The sequence below is a fragment of the Haliotis rubra genome, unplaced genomic scaffold (genome assembly GCF_003918875.1).
Source record: "Haliotis rubra isolate DU_JTF1 unplaced genomic scaffold, ASM391887v1 Scf974, whole genome shotgun sequence".
Lineage (NCBI taxonomy): Eukaryota > Metazoa > Mollusca > Gastropoda > Lepetellida > Haliotidae > Haliotis > Haliotis rubra.
The window spans coordinates 231200-252823 of NW_025767717.1; positions in this window are offsets into that span (position 1 = coordinate 231200).

Consider the following 21624-nt stretch of genomic DNA (forward strand, 5'->3'; position numbering starts at 1 on the left):
AAAGGTAAGATTCCAAATAAATTGAGATCATTTTACAGTAATTCTGCTTACATTTCTTTCATTCTTTATTTAGCGTGTGCGATATTTTCTGAAATGAAATTGCCGTGAAGATTGACTCCTTGCATTGAGTGAGTGATTTAACACTTTAAATCACAAGCTATGGGACCAAGTTATTCCTCAGAAATATGTTGACAAAGGACAGTACACACAAGTACACACAGGACACATTTCGCATGAGAACGAATGTTTGTGAATTCAAATCCCAGTTAGATTTGATTTATTTCTTGGTTTGACAGAACTATATTCGTATTTAGTGTTTCACCAAGGTGGTCACTTCTGCACAACATCTGCACAACACGGGCTTATCTCCCTCATCAAGCTGACACGTCGTCATAAATGTTCAAGGAAGCGTAGAACAATTCAACTCACAACTGATAACACATTAATTTACAGCATCAATTTATAACCAGATAATAGGCACCCTGTCAGTCTTAAAATATGCGATCACTTTAAATCACAAGTGATATTTGAAGTGCCAATTTATAACCAAATAACAATCAAGCAATAAAACATTAGTTGACATTCCAGACACGGCATTCAGGAAGCTCATTTGACGACAGCAATTCAAGGAAAAGTGATAATAAAATGATTCGGTCTTACATCACCACATTGATAAGAAAAGGGGAATCTCCTCTTCCTGGTCTGCTGATAAAGAGCAGGGTTTTTGCTTGAAACAACCTACTTGAAATACACGTGAGGTTAAAAACGGCCGTTTCATATTTTGCCAGCAGTTTATGAGTTAAATACAAAAGTGGCCAAATGCAGCATATGTTATATCTAGGATTACAATTTATCAGTAAAGTACAGATTCTGTGTCATGCACCTAGTCATCGGTGAAATAGCCCACTCAGACACGGCGAAACTTGGTAGTCAAGATCACGTACTTTATGTACCCTTCTGACAAGTGTAAATTGGCACGGCTCCCACAATGCCATTTAGAAAGTAGTCAAATGTAAAGATATAATATTTAGATTTTTCTCAATAAAGTACAGATTCTGCACTCTTCAAAAAAAAGAATCACATAAACTATTTTTAGAAGAATTTCTTGCGTTATTTTAAGAGCAATTATTTCATTTTCATGTAATTTCAATAGTAAAAAAGTGAAAATAGACCAAGAGTTTGCCAAACCAAACCACCTCCACACACACACAAACACACACACAAAAAACAACAACAACAACAACACACACACACACACACACACACACACACACACACACACACACACACACACACACACACACACACACACACACACACACACACACACACACACACACACACACACCACCTAAACAAACCCAGCAGCCATTATTGTTGTATTTCTGTTTACTTGAGTGCACAAGGTGGCGTCAAAGTCAGTACTTTGTATGGCCACCATTGGCAGAAATATCTGCTCGGCACCGTCTCTGCACAGTCGCTCTTGCAAAATTATTCCCACTCTTCCTGTAATGCGATGGCCAGTTGTGGAAGTGTCTGAGTGTCTGACGTTAACGTACACGTCGATCGAGTTCATCCCATAGGTCACTCATTCTCTGTCAGCATGCACATTTGTGATCATGGAAATCCGATTTTTTTTTAATGAACGCAAATTCTTCGATATGACAACGACAAGTATTATTTACATGACCTATGTACAGAATGATAGGATACAAAGTCTTATGGTTTGTTCATGGGGGTATTTTCGAGTGTATTTGACGTCCCACAAAATAACTTAATGTTACATGTGTGTAAAACTATAGTAGTACTAATTTTAATTGCTAAATCCTTTAACAAACTAAAGTTGATTTCAGCACAAATAAATCAAAAGAGTAATCAGATATTATATAGAATTTAACCGTTATATTGACAATTGGTGAAACTTCAAACAAGAATTTCCAAATACATTCTCCAGTTCATCTAAAGTAATATTGAATGCCTAACACTTTATATTTACAGGCAACGTCAAGGAGTTGTGCGACCTGGAAATATATTTATGTGCTCCATACTGGTTATCAAATGTATCACTGTAAGGTAATAAACATTTAATTCAACTGTAACGTAAAATACTGTCAAACATAACGGCTGCAGTTTTTGTCATTTTCAGAACACTACAAATAAACATAAAGTAATTACATACCTTTAACAGACGTTGGATTATATAGTTATTTAGCGTCAGTACAATCTAATTGTATTTTAAGTTACAGCAACTATATTTTACGTTACGAATACCATATGGTAATTTCAGTATGGTTTTCATTACCGAGCATGATTATACATGATACTTCTCATTAGAATATCTTCATTACACGCATTGATAAACGTTTAACAGTTTGACTTGTACACATATACAAGAATCATAAGGTTGAAAGTTCAGTACTTACATACTAATGATCTAATCCGTCAGAGCTTCAGATCATGAGCAGCACGTACATTGAAATCAGCATGAATGAGCAAAATGTTTTAAATTAAATTACATTTGTTAGTGGGGTATACACATTATGTGATGTTAAATAGCCATATACGGAACTGTAACGTAGAATGCATTAAAATGAGCCACGCCAGTTAAACAAATGATATAGTGCGAATATAGGAGACAGGAAAAGGGACTAGGTTGCATACTCCTCACGAGATGATCATATGGATGTGCTCAGGCTACGTATAAGGTCTTACAACGTCGTAACGTAAAATACACCCTTATCTATACTGTATGTGCATTGTATCTTCGCAACATATTTATAGTTTAACAAGTTATTACAACAAATGGATTTGATGTTCAATGTCTTCAATAAAGCACGAGGGATTATTTTCTTAAAGTTACTGGATGTATTGTTTCTATTTCGATGTTGTTTTCTTTCTTTTGGAGGATAACGTAAAATACAAAAGAATGTGGAATTTCATTAAATACCCCAATACTAATACCCCAAAATATTAGGTAAAATGACTACCTCACTGTAACATTTAGCACGATATCTACCACATGATGCATGAAAAGACTACATGCACTATCACTGTTGTTGTATATGTTGTATCTGCAACAAACATATACACAGTCGCTGGCGACATGCAACGTTTAACTAAAATGTGATGTTGTACATATCGTAAGAATATATATATCATGTATTATGGAAATGGTAATGGTAAATTAACACAGAATACCCAGTGTATTTCCAAACTAACTTTTGTGAAGAAGTTCAATATTTTTGCACTTACAATCATACGACAAGGCAATAGAGTAAATGTGAATGTTGAGTGAAAATGAGTGAGGTGTTCTATAGGGTTTAGATCTGGTGATAGGGAAAGCCATGGCAAGAGGTTGATGTAAGGTAGCAGACCCTGACGCTTGCTGTATGCGAAGTAGCGATGTCATGCTGTTACAACTCCCTCTGTCGGTCCATAATCGGAAGCATGTGACGTGCAAGGACTTCGTTGAAGTACCGAATTGCTGTCAAATTCCCCCGAGCCACCACTAAATCAGGTGTTTGTGTGCTGGACATCGCACATAACATCATGACACTGTTATGAGAGTGTGTTTTTTATGTAACTTGTAAAATCACATTGATTAAGTGATAATTATTATGGGTCACAATGTTTAAAGTTTTGAGTGTGGGTTTTGGCTCGCATCTCGCATCATATATAGTCAATGGCAATAGTATTTTTAGCGGTACGCCTTCTTGATAGCACTTCAGAGTTGCCTCCCTTGGCAATCTTATTTATTTAAAGGTCACATGCAACGTAAAACACAACTTTGCAGATTCTGATACCTTTCGGTATGGACTTACCGAAACAAAGCGTCAAAAAATGCAAATTCAACTTATAAAGTTGAAAAATAACGCGATGAAAAAAAACGCGCGAAATCGGATTTCAAACGTTTCACTAATTTTCCCCAGACTTTTCTTGGGAATACGGGTTTCAACAGCTGGGCTGCGCTCATAGCACGTGCGCAGTGAAATAGGTTCGCGCAACTTGGAAGCGGGCTGTCTGGTGAATATATAATTTCATTTGTCTATTTCACCAAGGGTTCTTCTTACCGAGTCACTTTCTCAGTTCGATACTTAAAAGCAATGTCATTATTTAGCGTTGACACAATTTCTAACTGTGATATAGATATGTCGCTGTCACAGACAAAACTCAATGTCTTGTTTTATTGACACCTGTGTGTCTGCCTGCCTGTCTGCTAATGACAATATTCAATACACAACTGCGATCACTGACCACATGCAATTTGAACTTAACACCAATCAGGCTATACACCATAAACAAAATGCATTGATTTATGGCCCGAGTTCGGTCTCTGTCACATTATGTAATTACACAGACAGGCAGGTGTGATACTTGAACACATGACATGTTATGATGTCTGTTGATTGCAAAATGTTATACACAAAAAAATGAGCATGTATTTACAAAACCCAACATCTCTATATATACACACACAATGAGCCGTGAAGGCAGCATCTGCTAATGAACCAGCCGTTACACTTGAGTGCACACCCACCCGCTCTGACTGGGTTCGGTATCCCGGCTGCTTCGTTTCGAGGGAGGTAAACCCAAGTACAAAATATTGCACTTTTGATTTGCGATTATACGCTTATAATTTTGTTTATTTGTTTTTTCATAATCAGCAATGCATATTATATGTCATGAAGAAGTGATAATTGTGTTTTAATTATGTTTGATTTTTTTGGTTGCATGTGACCTTTAAGGCTTTCATAATGCCGTGTGTTCCACTTGATTCCATAACGTTCTGAGAGCCACCACAGGTTGAAAAGGTTGAAGCGTGTGCTCATGAGTTGTTCCTGAAACAAGGTATAATGCACGTGTCCCTGCCTTGCTGGGTACAAATGTTTTGCAATGTCTTTTGGATGAATGTAGGCAACTCCATCGACCAAAATTCCTACAGAGGGCAGATTTACATACACCTTGGTACTTGGCCTACAGATGCATTGTACTCAGAGAGAAGGAGTTAGTACGCAATGGATGGCGTCTTGGTTAAGTCAGGAGCACTGAGACTCAGAATATGATCATTCATATGGTCACGGCACCATAATGGAGCCCCCAGTGAGGATCTTTGCAGACTATTGATGACAGAGCCACCACAGGTTGAAAAGGATGAAGCATTGCCTGCATCTTGCTGTTAGTTGAACCGGTCAGTGCACAGGTTTCATTTACAGGACTGATTGTAACACCAGTGCCTGGACTTGTTCTGTGATTACCTCGGACATATGAGACTTGAGCTGAGACTGGAGACTTGTGTGTCATAAGTGTGTGCTCATGAGTTGTGACTTTATTGAACTGTGCATTATGTGCGTCACGTGACTTACTTGATGTGATTTATTTACCTGACCCAAGACATCTTGGTTGGGATTTACTTAACTTTGTCCAAGTACTTGCAACAATAAAGACCTTATTGTCATTCATCATATGCCATAGAGCAATTGTACTTACATTATGAAGCAGTGGGTGTTGATTCAATTCCTTTCGTTAAGGGCCGGCCATAGTTTGTGTGTGTTCTCTTGACTCCGTTGGTACCAACCTGTTTAGTTAATTTATGGATCCACAGATTGCATTTCAACTTAGATCATTTCAGTCAGTATAATTTAGATATTTTATTTTTACAATTACTGGCTTTGCTTGATTAGTTATTTCTTAGCATCACATCATATTTCAGGTCCGCATGTAAGTGTGAGAGTGTGATCTTTGCTTTTCAGCTCTACCCTATAGATTAATTTGGTGACATCTAAACTTAGATAAACTTTAATTAGGGACTTAAACCCAGTGATACTTGTACCACAGTGACACCTTACATCTACTCTGCACTACATTGCACTGCACTGTAACCATACTGTTTACTAATTCCAATGTTTCCCCCATCTATTCGTTTATCGTGCAGGTAGACTGTTCTAATGCTGATATGCTGGTGATTGAATTCACACTCCCGCTTGTTTGTCCTGTCGAACTCTAAATTGCATAACCTGTCGATCATTACTTAGTTGTGTAGTTATTGTTCAGGTTTTGGGCTTGAATAATTGTTTCCAAGGTTTATTGTTGCTGGTAATCTTGTATGACGTTTCTTTAAAGAAACAAAACAACTTAGTTACCAACTCCAATAGGACTTTGTTCTTTTCTCATTCTTTTCAACTCATACTTTGGCCAAATCGTCTCTTAGCCAATTACCCACTCATTCTTGTATTCTGATTGTACCTGATTGAACTAGTTCAGGATTTCACTTGCCTTTGACAGTGCAGCTTGGTATCCAGTGGGGATCAATCGGTTTATTGCGAGTTAAGCATATTTAGTTACACGTTCACAGTGTCAACTTTGTGTCAACTTCTAGTTCATTTCCCCTCTATATCTCTAAAACAATGGAGCTTGATAAGGATGGATTCAAAAGTCTACTCACAGTGTTTGAGAAGATGGGAATTTCTCCCAAAGTCGACACAGGGGAGGACTTTCAGCAATGGATTCATGGAATGGCACAACAGGAAGGGTCCTTGATTAAACTGGAGGAAGGAACAGCCCACAAGATACCTACTGGGAACAATGATCCCACAGATCCTGGGACAAGCTCTACTACAAGTTACCATCACTTCCCTAGGCTTCCCATATTTAGTGGAGAGACAGACAAGGATACTACATATGATTTGTGGAGATATGAAGTTGACTGTCTTTTACAGTCAAAGACTCATACACGTGAAGTTGTCTTACAAGCTATCAGGAAATCTCTCAAAGGAGAAGCAGCTTTAATATCCATGAAACTAGGCCATAAAGCAGGCATAGAGGATATCTTAGCTAAAATCAGGAGTGCATTCGGTACACTTAGGAGGAAGGAGAGTCTTATGTCACAATTTTATGGTGCATCTCAGAAGGAAGATGAGGATGTGTCCGCATGGGGATGTCACCTTGAGAACCTTATGTATCAGATATCAGAGCAGCGCCACTTAACCTTGGACGAACAGGATGAAATGCTTCGGAGCAAAATGTGAGATGGGCTCAAACCTGGATTGAAAAGCTTGGCTGCGCACAAATATGAGGTCATTTCTAATTTTGATGAACTACGTCTTTGTCTGCGAGAAGTGGAATTTGACCTGAACAGAAACAAGCCCACGACAGAGAAGAAAAAGTCAGCTACAGCTAAAATGGCTTTCACTTCAGATAGTGCTGAGGCAGCTTCGAAGCAAGAAGTTCTTGACGTGAAGGAAATGGTGAATGAAATAAGAGCAGAGATTGCAGAGCTCAGGTTCCAGCATCAGGGTCAAGTTTGCCAACAACAGGTTTCAACTCCGCCATCCCAAGTACACTCCAGTTCCTCAAACCCCAGAGTCAATCATCCCCACAGACCTGAGAGAAAAGGATCAAGTGGAGGCAAAGGGAAATCTCCAGCATACACTGGTTCACAATCCAAGCCATTTCTTTCTACACATCCAGCTTTTGATGTCACCAATGAACAGCCATATGGAACTGACCTACAAGCATCAGGGATGCATCCTGATTCAACACAAGGAACAACTGGATATGTCTCTCCACCAGAGAGAGGGACACTGTGGAACAACGCTAATGAAGAGTTGCCTAGATGTTTTAGGTGTGGTTACCCAGGTCATATTGCTCGGGGATGCAGAGTAAGACTTGATCACCTACGTCATCCTTAAACTGGCCCAGGCCTATGGGAAGGGGCTGCCCTTAGGTCGTTCATCACGCCCTACAGTACCAGATGGATTAGTTGGCAACAGTAATGAAGTTGAGATTGTAATTGAAGGAGTGCCCGTGCAAGCATTATTGGACACAGGAGCTACTGTGTCAATTGTCTCTGAGACCTTTTACAAATCTCATTTGCAGCACATTGCGCTTGAACCCATTGGAGATATTTTGGACATCGAATGTGCTGGTGGTCAGTCACTCCCATATCAGGGATATATACAAGTTAATATTATCCTTACCGGTGGAGGTATCAGCCTTCAAAATCCTGTCTCCAGTCTGCTCTTGGTTGTTCCTGAAACAAGGTATAATGCACGTGTCCCTGCCTTGCTGGGTACAAATGTTTTGCAATGTCTTTTGGATGAATGTAGGCAACTCCATCGACCAAAATTCCTACAGAGGGCAGATTTACATACACCTTGGTACTTGGCCTACAGAAGCATTGTACTCAGAGAGAAGGAGTTAGTACGCAATGGATGGCGTCTTGGTTTAGTCAGGAACACTGAGACTCAGAATATGATCATTCCTCCAAATAGTAATGTCATCATAAAGGGTCGGATCGCGAAGGGATTGACATTGCCAGGAATTTGCGCACTTCTTCAGCCTACCCACAGGTCATCGCTACCGGCAGATATTGATGTTGCCCCAACACTCATCACTTACAATAGTTCAAGGCCAGAGATTGTAAATGTACACATCTCAAATGTGACCACGCAGACCTTATGTATACCTCCAAAGGCTCTTCTCTGTGAAGTTCAACCAGTAACCATACATGATTCACCCAAATGGCTACCTGTTGAAGCAGATGTGTTATTGGATCAGATAGATATTGATAAGGAAGGATTATCAGAGGAGGAGATTAAACATGGACTGGATATAATCATGAGATTTCAGGATATATTTTCAAAGAATGAGGAGGATATTGGACAATCTTCAATGGTTCATCATCGAATAGAACTCACGGATAATAAACCATTCAAACAGCGGCATCGGCGCATACCTCCTGCTATGTATGAGGAAGTTCGCAGTCACCTACAACAGCTCTTATCTGCTGGGGTTATTAGAAAATCGCACAGCCCTTGGGCTTCCAACATTGTACTGGGTCGCAAATGGGACGGTCGATTAAGGATGTGTGTTGATTATCGCCAGCTGAATAAGCGTACCATCAAGGACTCATATGCTTTGCCGAGGATTGTCTTGGTGGTATGAAGTACTTTTCAGTACTAGATATGAAGAGCGGGTACCACCAAGTTGAAATCGAGGAAGACCACAAGTCTCGTACAGCATTTACCGTTGGACCGCTAGGGTTCTTTGAATACAACAGAATGCCGTTCGGATTATCAAATGCACCGGCTACCTATCAGCAACTCATGGAAGAATGCCTAGAGGGTCTCCATCTCAAAATATGCCTGATCTACCTCGATGACCTTATCATATTTTCCAGGACCTATGAGGAACACCTTGAGAGGTTACAACTTGTTTTTCGTCGTCTCCAAGAATGTGGCTTAAAGCTTGCCCAAAAGAAATGTATTTTTTTTAAGCAAAAGGTTCGATATGTAGGGTATATCGTATCTGAAGCTGGGATTGAAGCTGATCCGGACAAGATTGACAAGATAAGACATTGGCCTACACTTTCTAACCCAGAGGAAGTCAGAAGATTTCTTGGATTTGGAGGTTACTATCGGAAATTCATCAAGGACTTTTCAAAGATTTCAAGGCCTCTCTCTGAGCTTATGCCCAAATCTGCTTCGAAGAAATCTAGACGACCATCCAAGGATCGAGACTGGATCTGGGGCCCAAAACAGGAAGAAGCATTCAGTGAGTTAAAGCGCCGCCTGTGTTCCCCACCTGTACTAGGCTATGCAGACTATTCACAACCCTTTGAACTCCATACTGATGCAAGTACACACGGGTTGGGTGCAGTGTTGTATCAGCTCCAGAATGGTAATCTGCGAGTCATTGCCTATGCAAGTAGAGCACTAGGACGTTCTGAGAGGAACTATTCAGCACATAAACTTGAGTTTTTGTGTTTGAAATGGTCCATCTCAGAAAAGTTCCATGACTATTTGTATTGGCATGACTTTGTTGTCCTCACTGATAACAACCCTTTAACCTATGTACTTACCAGTGCTCGACTCGATGCAACTGGGCATAGGTGGTTGGTTGCACTAGCAAACTACAACTTCAGTATCAAGTACCGTCCAGGAAAGGCTAATATTGACGCGGACGCATTATCTCACTTACCAGATCATCAGGATTATGTTGAAGATGAGCAAATATCTCAGGAGTCTGTGAGAGCCATTTGTGATACCATCCATGTCTCAAGTTTGGTTGAAAGTCTGTGCTTCTCTATGAATATAATTGAAGAGGATACGGAGCTTGAGGAGGATCAGTGCGAGCTGAATGCAAGGGAATGGAGGAGAGCTCAAGCCAAAGATTCATCTCTTCGGATAATCCTAGAACACTTGAGAAATGGCACATCTCCAAATAGGATGCAGTACATCAATGATCCTGAAGTGAAATCATTATTGAAATGCTTTAACCAATTCCAAATGAAGAGGGGAGTTCTCTATAGAATTATAGAAGACCGAGAACAGTTGGTTCTACCGATGAAATGTGGCACTGCAGCACTGCTGTTGGACATCCAGGTAGAGATAGAACTTTAGCACTTTTGAGGGATAGATTCTACTGGCCTGCGATGTCAAATGATGTTGAAGCACACTTGCAAAGATGTGAACGCTGTCTTCGAAGGAAAACACCAACAAGCCGAGCTCCAATGGTAAACATCCAGACATCAGCACCTTTGGAACTGGTATGTATGGATTTCTTGACGTTGGAACCATCAAAAGGTGGATTGGAGCATGTTCTTGTTGTAACTGACCACTTTACCAGATATGCCCAAGCATACCCAACAAGAAACATGTCAGCCAAAACAACTGCTGAAACTTTATTCACAGATTTTGTTGTTCACTATGGACTACCAAGGCGGATACATTCAGATCAAGGAGCTAATTTCATGGGTAAAGTGATGCAGGAACTGTGCCAACTGTTGAAAATTGAGAAGTCCCAAACCACGCCGTACCATCCCATGGGCAATGGTATGTGTGAGCTACTCAATCGAACACTCTGTAACATGCTAGGCACTCTGGATCCCGACCAGAAAAGGAATTGGAAAGCCCATATAGGTCTCTTGGTACATGCCTACAATTGTGCAAGACATGAGACAACATCAGCATCTCCATTCTTTCTGATGTTCGGAAGACTCCCTAGATTACCTGCCGATTTGGCTTTTGGATTGGACATAGAGCCAGGAAAATCCAGATCTATTACTGAATACACCAAGTCCCTGAGGGAACGTTTGAAGCAAGCATATGAATTGGCATCTGCATCAGCAAAGAAGGCTCAGTCCAAACAGAAATCAAATTACGATCAAAGAGCTCGTGCTGCAACACTGGAGGTCGGAGATAGAGTCCTTGTGAAAATTGTAGCCCTTGACACACGACACAAGCTGGCTAACAAATGGGAAGATGACGTGTATATTGTTGTGAATCAACCAAATCCATCTATTCCTGTTTTCACAGTTGTGCAAGAAAATTGCCAGGGAAGGAAGAAGACACTTCATCGAAATCTTCTGTTGCCTGTTGGCTACATTCCCTAACTTGGAACCACTTGTTCCGACCCCAAGACGAGTAACCCCAACGCCCAGACTAGTGATCCCAACACCCCGGAAAAGATCATCAACATCCCTGAAAGCCACATCAGAGATATCGCACCAGGATGATGAAAGTTCTTCAGATGGACAGGACTCAGATATTTACTCCTATTCATATCATGCTCCAGTGTTCACTGATTCATCAGTGGATTGGCCAGCTGAAGTACAGACAGCGAGGGTAGGAAATGATGAAGCTAGTGCTGTCCATGATGAGAGGGAGGAAGTAACGTCTGAAGATACTGGTCAGCCGGATCAGACATCAGCTGCAGGTGGCGATTTCAGCAATGAAGTATCTGATGAAGAGAATAATAAGCCAGCAGAAAGGGAAATGTCAACTCCAGTTCCACGACGTTCAGTCCGAACCCGAGTTCAACCGAGATGGATGCGGAGTGGGGAGTATGTTCTCTCTGCGGTAGCTACACCAGACTGGTTGGTGAGAGCGGATTATCTCAATTCTCTTGCCTCTGGGGCAATGTTTGCTCACCAGCCAGAGAAGCTAACTGAGGCTATTCTGGGTGTTGTCACTGGTAAATTATAATGATGGGGACATCATTTGTTGGGGAGGGGAAGTGTGTGGCAGGTATGAAGTCATGTAAGATTTGGTTCATTTGAAGTTGTCATTGTTTATAGTTTTAACCAAAGCAGTATCATTTTTAAGCGTTAGTCTATGGTTATTTTTAGATCTTGCCTAGTCCATTACGGGTATAAGGGGTGTCAAGAGATTGTGTCATCGCTTGTGTTGTGCCCTTTGACTTGCTTGGCCCTTTGTGTCGATTGGTTCTTTTAAAACACTAAACATTACTTGCACGTCAGCCATTGCACTTCACTTCAATCCGATCGCAGTTCAGAGCACAAACAACTAACAAGTCCGATCTAAAGGTAGGAACAATATTTCAAGTATTTTATATATGTTGTACTAAATAACAATGTTATTAGTGCTAATTAAATGTTCTTCATGATAATAAAATAGGTTAAAGTATATTTGTGCAATTGTAAATATTATGCCGAGGTAAGTAGACTATCTTGCAGTGATATAGTAAATAACTATCATGCTTAAAACTATGCTATTTTGTTTATTTGTAAATATTCAATGATGTTTATGCATAGGTTATTTACTGTGCATTATAACCATAACGCACTTGATTTACATTATACTTACGATGCAGAATGATTGAATGTGTGAATGATTTTAAGTATGACCTGATATAGCTTACACATAGTTACGTCAGTACTGAATCATAGCTACTGATTGTTGTGATTTGTATATATACTTATTTAGAATATTGAGACTTTGGTTTGCTTGTTCTTGTATCAGCAGTATATTTATCTTGGAGACGTGGCTCTTCTACACCCCAGTGTCACGCACAGGGTATGAACGTTATCATTGTGTCATATGTATAAAGTAATTATGTTATTCACATAGTTGATAGATTTTATGTATAATGTACTAACACGTTCATCATAATGTGTATGTTGGTACGACGTATTTGAAACGTTATTGTAATACCAAGGAGTTACCGTTCTTGGTGGTTCAGTCAACGTGTTAATGGCAATGTAACTATTACCACAACAACATTATCTAATGTGCATATGTTGACATTAATTGATATTACACTCATTTCTTATGTTAGAAATGATATCAGAGATTCAATGATTGTATATATTTCTCTATATTTATATGTTTGCCCTTAACTTGGCACTTATTGTGTAAACATGTGTTTCAGGGTGTCTGTCAATAAAGAATAGATCTCACAACCCGTAATCAGTGTCTGGTCCTCAGTATATCAATTCACGTCCCGGTTACATTAGGTAAAATGACTACCTCACTGTAACATTTAGCACGATATCTACCACATGATGCATGAAAAGACTACATGCACTATCACTGTTGTTGTATATGTTGTATCTGCAACAAACATATACACCGTCGCTGGCGACATGCAACGTTTAACTAAAATGTGATGTTGTACATATCGTAAGAATATATATATCATGTATTATGGAAATGGTAATGGTAAATTAACACAGAATACCCAGTATATTTCCAAACTTACTTTTGTGAAGAAGTTCAATATTTTTGCACTTACAATCATACGACAAGGCAATAGAGTAAATGTGAATGTTGAGTGAAAATGAGTGAGGTGTTCTATAGGGTTTAGATCTGGTGATAGGGAAAGCCATGGCAAGAGGTTGATGTAAGGTAGCAGACCCTGACGCTTGCTGTATGCGAAGTAGCGATGTCATGCTGTTACAACTCCCTCTGTCGGTCCATAATCGGAAGCATGTGACGTGCAAGGACTTCGTTGAAGTACCGAATTGCTGTCAAATTCCCCCGAGCCACCACTAAATCAGGTGTTTGTGTGCTGGACATCGCACATAACATCATGACACTGTTATGAGAGTGTGTTTTTTTATGTAACTTGTAAAATCACATTGATTAAGTGATAATTATTATGGGTCACAATGTTTAAAGTTTTGAGTGTGGGTTTTGGCTCGCATCTCGCATCATATATAGTCAATGGCAATAGTATTTTTAGCGGTACGCCTTCTTGATAGCACTTCAGAGTTGCCTCCCTTGGCAATCTTATTTATTTAAGGCTTTCATAATGCCGTGTGTTTCACATGATTCCATAACGTTCTGAGAGAATAGTGATGGAGAACTGTGTTAGAGCTATATAAAGGCCGGTTGTTGAGTAGTGCGGCACGGACTTATCACATGACTGGAATTACACACATCTGTGTGCCACCGTCAAGTTGATCAACATTCAAGACTGACTGTGCTTGCCTATTCGTCTACTGTCATTGTAAACAACGTTCAATCGGTATATATTGCTAAAAGCGGCGTAAAACCAAACTCGCTCGCGCTCAATCGGTATAACTGTTCTCACTGTAAATGTCAAGACTCTGGTGAGTTAATATTTTATATTTGTGACCCAATATTTTAGATTTGTGACTCAATTGCATTGAACTAGATATCTGTATTGTCATTCATTGTAGCTTGCTCATTGTTCGCACAATATATTATCGAATATTTTAGACTTGTCTGTGTTCTATTTTGCTGGTTCAAAGGACACTCTTAAACCTTTTGTCACGGCAAATTATTAACCGTAACAACACACACCATCGAATCTGTCGACCTGTCGAATGCAATTATGGGCAAAATCTCGCCGGTGAAGAAGAAATTGTGATTCACCAGTGAACCAGACTCATCTCCAGTTTCTAAGTTTCCAGTTACGGACATCTTCAAGTTTACGTTCCTCATGATGACAGACAATGATAGTATGTAAAGTATGTAAATATACTCTCCCAAAAAAAAGAAACGCATCATTGGGTCATCGCGTAACCCGATTCACAGTGACAAGACGACTTCGTCCTGCTATTATGTATGGGCCTACCGACCGCTGCGTGGAATGGCCTTGACCTTCCAGCATCGTAGGAACCGTCTGCAGTGGTCATCACTACATCGCTGTTTATTGTTACAATGTCATTTTGCTGATACAACACGTGTATTGCAGTGTGCTTCAACATACATTTTCCATTTCATCAAAAGTTTTTGTTATTTTTATCTTATTGGAAGAAACACAACCTGTGTACTTTCTTTTGCACATCAGTTTAGTTACAGTGGCAGTACGTGACTAAAAATAGTTATAAATTCATTATAAATACATGCATTTTAAAACCCTGTCGACAAAGGAAAGTAAAACCAGCTAGAATATCACAGTATCAAATATTAAAACTGGCATCTATCTCTAAAGTTGGATTTCAAATTAGGACAATACAATATAAAAACGGGCTGTGTATCGCTAGCAACTGGAATAAGATGACCAAACTAGGGACCAGAGGGACTTACAGTACTCTTGCTACCTGCATGGACCCTAGCTGGATTTACACCATCCCATAAGTCGCTGGCAATATTTGGGAATTCTAGCCAAATTAAAATGACAAATATTACACGTTTAAAACCTGTGGTAGATAGAATATACCTTCAATGATATGGACTTACTGTACCCCATCAGAGGGAAAGTATTCACAGTACTTCAACCCCCCTTCAAGGGTAGGGCCACGAACAATATCAGGTATCGCTTTTTTACCAATTTATAAAATCTGCTATTATATACAAAACATATGAATCAAAATTTGTGCAATGAATCAATTTCTTTAAAAAAATGAATAGTTGAAAACGAACTTACATGAAAAAGATCTTTCATTGAAACAGAAAAATCAATACAGTCAAGCAGGACATGCTTGACTATTATTCTTTCAAGGGATACACAATGGGGAATCTTCTTTTAATAGATATTCATGAGTGTATCTGCTATGACCAATACGGCATCGTCTCAAAATGGCCTCTTCACTCTTCAAATATGGACTGAAAACCCAAGTAGGTGTAACTGATAGTTGGTTTATTTCATGTAATTTATTGATACCTACTTACGTGTCCCGCTTCCTCTGCATTAGATGTTGGTGGACAGATGCATGTCAATCAGCACACGATGCTAGAAAGAGGACAAACAAAACGGTTGAAAAATCATCTTTGCCATCTGTCTTAATAGAGTTTCGGCGCGCTTCCGCTTTCCTCAAACGAACTGCTACTGAAGCTAAACGTTTGTCTTGGTCTAAGTATACACGTTCTATAAATAAAAATACACCTCTTTCTCATGTATGGAGGAAAGTGAAAAGGAATTGTGGTAGTTCATGTTCCAAACGTACTATTTCATCTATTTTACCAAAGCAACAACAATACTGACAAAAGTAATGCCCTGGCACAGTCATTTCAAAAAGTATCCATTACAGATAAGTTTACTCCAGACTCCCTACATTTCATTTAGTTTTAAGGAATTAAGGAACGCCATTTCTGGACGAAAAAATACCTCAACAGGTGATGATTCATTGAGTTATGAAATGTTCAAGCATTTGCCACTTATCAGCCTTAAAACCATGCTTATATTTTTTAATCAACTTGACAGAAAACTTCCCATTTCCTGGAAAAAGACAATTGTAGTTCCTATTCCAAAGCCTGGTAAAGATCGTAGTCACGCCACATCCTACAAGCATATTGTGTAACAAGTGTAAAATAATGAGAGAAAGATAAATAATCGCCTATTTTCTTCATGGAAAGGAACAATCTCTTTTCAGACGTTCAGTCAGTCTTTCGGAAAAACAGATCTAGTGCTGATCATTTCGTGCGACTTGAAACCCAAATTAAAAAGGCACTAGGAAGCACTGAATATCTAATGGCTGTTTTCATGGACATTGAAAAAGCCTAGGGCATGTTATGGAGTGAGTGAGTATGGTTTTACGCCGCTTTTAACAATATTCCACCAATGATAAAAGATTTCTTGAGGGATAGAACTATACAAGTTCGCATTGGAACTACTCTGTTAGAGAAATGGAACACCTCAAGGTAGTGTTATCAGTGATTCATGACTTGTTTGAGAATATCAATGTACTGGTCGTAACATCACAGTTTCAGATGATGGAGCGTTGTGGAAACGGTCCTGTGTTTGTGATTCTGTCTTCAATGACATTCAACAATCTGTCTATGTTGTAAAAAATTGGTGTGTACATTGGGGTTTTAAGATTTCAGCTTCTAAATCATCTGCAATCATTTTTACTCGGGAGTAAATTCCTCATAATTCAAAATTGGTTTTGTGTGGTTCTCATTTGGAGTTTGTGGATAATCTCAAGTTTTTGGGACTCTGGTTTGATAAAAGGCTTACCTGGAAACCTCATGTAGACTATATGAGTCAGAAGTGCATCGAAGTCCTGAACCAAAGGTGCTGCAAACAGGAAGTGTTTATTACTGTTATATCGTGCCCTCATTAGATCACGACTTGATTTCGGTTGCAAAGCCAATGGGTCTGCACGTGCTACACAAAAAAACAAGACTAGATGTTGTCCAGTCAAAAGCCCCACAATTAGGTCTTGGAGGTGTTGAGGCTTTACATGTTGAATCGGGTGACATGACTTCAGATCTAAGACGTGAACTGTTAAAAGTTAGATAAACTGAGGTACAAGAGAAACTTTACACCCGTGATTTCGAAAATCCACAAAGTAAACTTGAAATCTGTGGTCAGTATGATATACCAAACACACTACATGTGAATCATTAGCCCAAACACACCAACTTCAGTGGGTTTTTTGTTTGCTTTTGATGGATGTTTCTCGAAATTCATGTTTATTGGTTACTGCACCAAGGGTCACAACACCCCAAGAAGGCCGCCACATCCGGTTACTCCATCTCCGAAACAGGGTCGTAACAATGCTGACAACGGCAGCAACGGCACTCGGACACCACATCCACAGGAACACCGTCATGAGACGATTGCGTGCTGCAGGAATCAGGGCCTATCGACACTTTCGTGGAATGTCCTTGACACGACAACATCGACTAAACCGTCTACGCTGGGCAAGAACTGTGAGACGTTGGCCATGACGGAATTGGCTGCGGGTGCTCTTCAGTGACGAAGTCGATTGAATTTGTTCCATGACGATGTTAAAGTCAGAGTATACAGGCGTAGTGGCGAGCGACTTGCACCAGCTTGTGTCCAAGAGGTTAATCCCTTTGGTGGCGGTGGAATAATGGTCTTGGGAGGAATATGTGGCGGACAGAAGACTCCTCTGATTACAATACAAGGGAATCTGATAGCTCAGGCATACCGTGATCAAGTGCTCACTCCGGTAGTGCTGCCATTCCTGCGACAACAGGCACAGGGGACCATGTTTCAGCAAGACAACGCTACACCCCATACAGCCAGATTGAACAGAGACTTCCTTGCTCAGAATAACGTGCACGTTTTGCCATGGCCGTCACGCTCCCCGAATTTTTCACCCATTGAACATCTTTGGGATCACCTTGGACGACAGTTGAGACGTCGAAAGCAACAGCCACAGACAAGACGGCAAGTGGAACAGGCACTTCATGAGGAGTGAAGACAGATTCCCACTAACATCATCCGACGCCTTACGTTCTCTGTGAGACGTCGTGTTATGGCCTGTATCAACGCCAATGGAGTTGTGTTAAGTTTCTTTTGTTTCTTTCTTATGCTAAAATTGAAACACCCTACATCAGCTGTGTTGGGCGATTGTGTTGAGTATTTTCTAGATCCTTAGAAAGATGATAATATTATGGGGCCTTATGCGATGAATTCTCAGATAACTGTGTTCAAATATACTGTACGTGATGTTGCCATGGATGATATTACTGTTCTGTCTAAGAAGCCATCATAGTTGCTTGAACTTCCATCAGTTTATCTTCATATACCGGAACATGTAATTAAATCTGATCTAGCACCACGTGTTAAAGCCATAGCGAAGGAACATATCCGAATTTTACAGTGGATAAATGCAAAGATCTTTTAGGTCTTGAATTTTCATGGATACCCATTCATGTTGAACGACTTGGCAATGAGAAAGATGATAACTTGCCATAAGCTCCATTAGATTTGGTGAATCAGAACAGGATGAGGCAATATTGCCCTCTTCTGCAGAATTATGCACCGTCAGTCAGATCCATGCTCAAACGAAATGGCAACAAAAATGGACCTCGTCCTTAAAAGGACGCCATCTCTATGGCATAGAGCCCCTTGTGCCCTTTGTGACCAAATAAAAAATTTCTCGAAACAATCGTAGGTAAGAGGTTCTTTTAACCAGACTTCATCTTGGGCATTGTGGTCTTGGTGCTTGTCTTAATATTAATAATATATTATTTATATATATTTCTGCAAATTGCACAGTGTGTAATCAGCTATATAATAAGACTCATTATTTACTGCATTGCCAAAAATATGTAAACCAATGGTGGAATCTCTTACAGCTCTCAACATTGACATCTCATTGGCTATTATGCTCAAGGACTATTGATCACCATGAAGTTCGGAATGCCATTCTTGATTATATTAAAGGGTGTGGCAGCTTTACTACCTTATGAAAGTTTAGAAAATTAGCAAACCTTTTTGATGGGCAAGGTGTAAATGGGCCTAGTTGCCCGGACATCTATTAAACTTTTAATTTAATCAATCATCATTCAATCACAATGATGACGTTTTGTAAAGAAATAGTATTGTTTTTGCCGCAGCTACATGAATCCAATATTCTCAAAATCACCTGTACATTTCATTTTTAAAGAGTGTAGTACTTATGTTAGGTTGGTTCTAATATTGCTTGTTGAATAAGCGTGAACGACCATGAAAAGCTTCCAAATAGAGAGCCCAAGTCTGTATCATTAATTTGAACATCTGTATGGATTTAATTTTTTTTTTCTTAAGCCGCGTTTTGCCGGTGATATCACATTTGTCAGGCTGACAGAGGGTGAAGGCTCAACCCTACAGTAATAATAGATCAGTCCGATCAAAGTCTGGTGGTAACCTCCGAAAACCCCTACAGCCAATAACCCTTACAGCTAAAAACAACAAGGTCTAGTGCACTGCTAATCTCCTGTCTGTTACCTGTTTCATACAATGAACCAGCCCAAACACTTAGAAATTAAGTGAATGGTTTTAATGAGTGGTATAGGTTATGGGCTGGTGTTTTTTTTGGAGACAACCTATCTGGTCACCACTCCCATAATTAGATGATCCCATGTTCTTTAGAATCAAGTAACTAGCATAATACAGTGTTTGCTTTGAATAATAAGGACATAATCCTTTTAAATGACCTACTCGAATATAAACCTATTTGTACTGAGTGTGTATGATTTACCCTTTCTATTGAGTAAACCATACGTCTGTATAATTGCTCCTCTTTTAAAAGATTCTTGTCAATGACTTCTCACCTGACATTGCGGATGTTTGAACTAAGCAATGTATATGTATGAATGTTTCACAATGGTAGGAAATTTATGGCAGGTTTGCAGAAAGTAGATTATGTCACATCACAGAGAGGAACAACACAGGTGCTTTTTCAGATTTTGTCATAGACTCCAGTGAACATAATCAACTGCCACCAGACGAAACACGACTCGGTTTCATCAGCTCCTTTCGTAAACGAGCGCGAGAGGAACCTCCAATGCCTGTGCCATCACTCCACCAGAGGAGGGGAGTGGAGCTGGGTTTTTCAGGGCATTATCATTTGCGGAAGCCCTAGGTCTTCAGTTAACTGGCCGACGAAGGATAATGCTCTGAAAAACAGGGTTACCCCTTTTATTGCTAAAATGGATGGAATTTGTATTAAAAAAAGACAAAACAGTGTCGTAAATGTAATTGTAAGTTTACTTGAAACAACTCGCAACGGGCTGTTCACCCAACAGTGTCAGGTCATGGAACAAACTTATGACGTCAATATTGGCAACAGCCGCCCTCACTCGCACCCGCTATGGCGTCATTTGACAACAGAAGTGATAATGGCTGGGGTGACTGACAAAGTGGGGGGACAACGTTTTACCGACGTGTCATTTATATTATTTGAAACAAACAATGTCGGTTTACACAACGATTCATTAAAGGGGATATATTAAATGTAAACTTCTTAACATATGTTAGATGGATAAACAAAGCATACTTAATTACACTCAAGAAAAATGCAATTGTTTACTGTGCATTCATCTACATAACAATGGAGTTATTTTTTAGTTATTCTCGGTGTGTGGTAGACACGAGATAGTATATTATATCAGCTAAATACCAGCCACGAAGATTTATCAGTGAAGAACATGTTACAACAAATGTTTATACGGCAGTAATAACTGAACCAATCATCACTAGACACACTTGGCAACATACAATAATTCATACATAACATCTTTTTGTATAGAAAACAAAGTTAGTCTTCGTTCTAGGCTAATTGTTTTGCGTTAAGACATCACAAGTGTAGTAGTATGTAATTATGTATATACATGTATACGCAAGTGTATATTTATTTGTATTTTAATCACTAAGTCTAGCCCAAGCTTAACCACTCAATCTTACTTGCTTCATTTTCACAATAGCACGGTCACCCTTGCGGTTACGTTGTCTATTGTCTGTATTGTCTTGTCCTAGCCCCAGGCCCCTTATATTCAATAGCAGGGTGTTTTGTGGGTCAGCTTCCATTTTCACTTCAGTCTGTCTGGTCACTGGTCATAGCTCACAACAGCTTATAACAGGTTAGTTTATATTTGGATTGTGTATTTTATGTCTTCATGTTTAGTGTGTATGTATTATTTCTTAGCTTCCTTTAAAGCATGTATCATGTTATGTGTG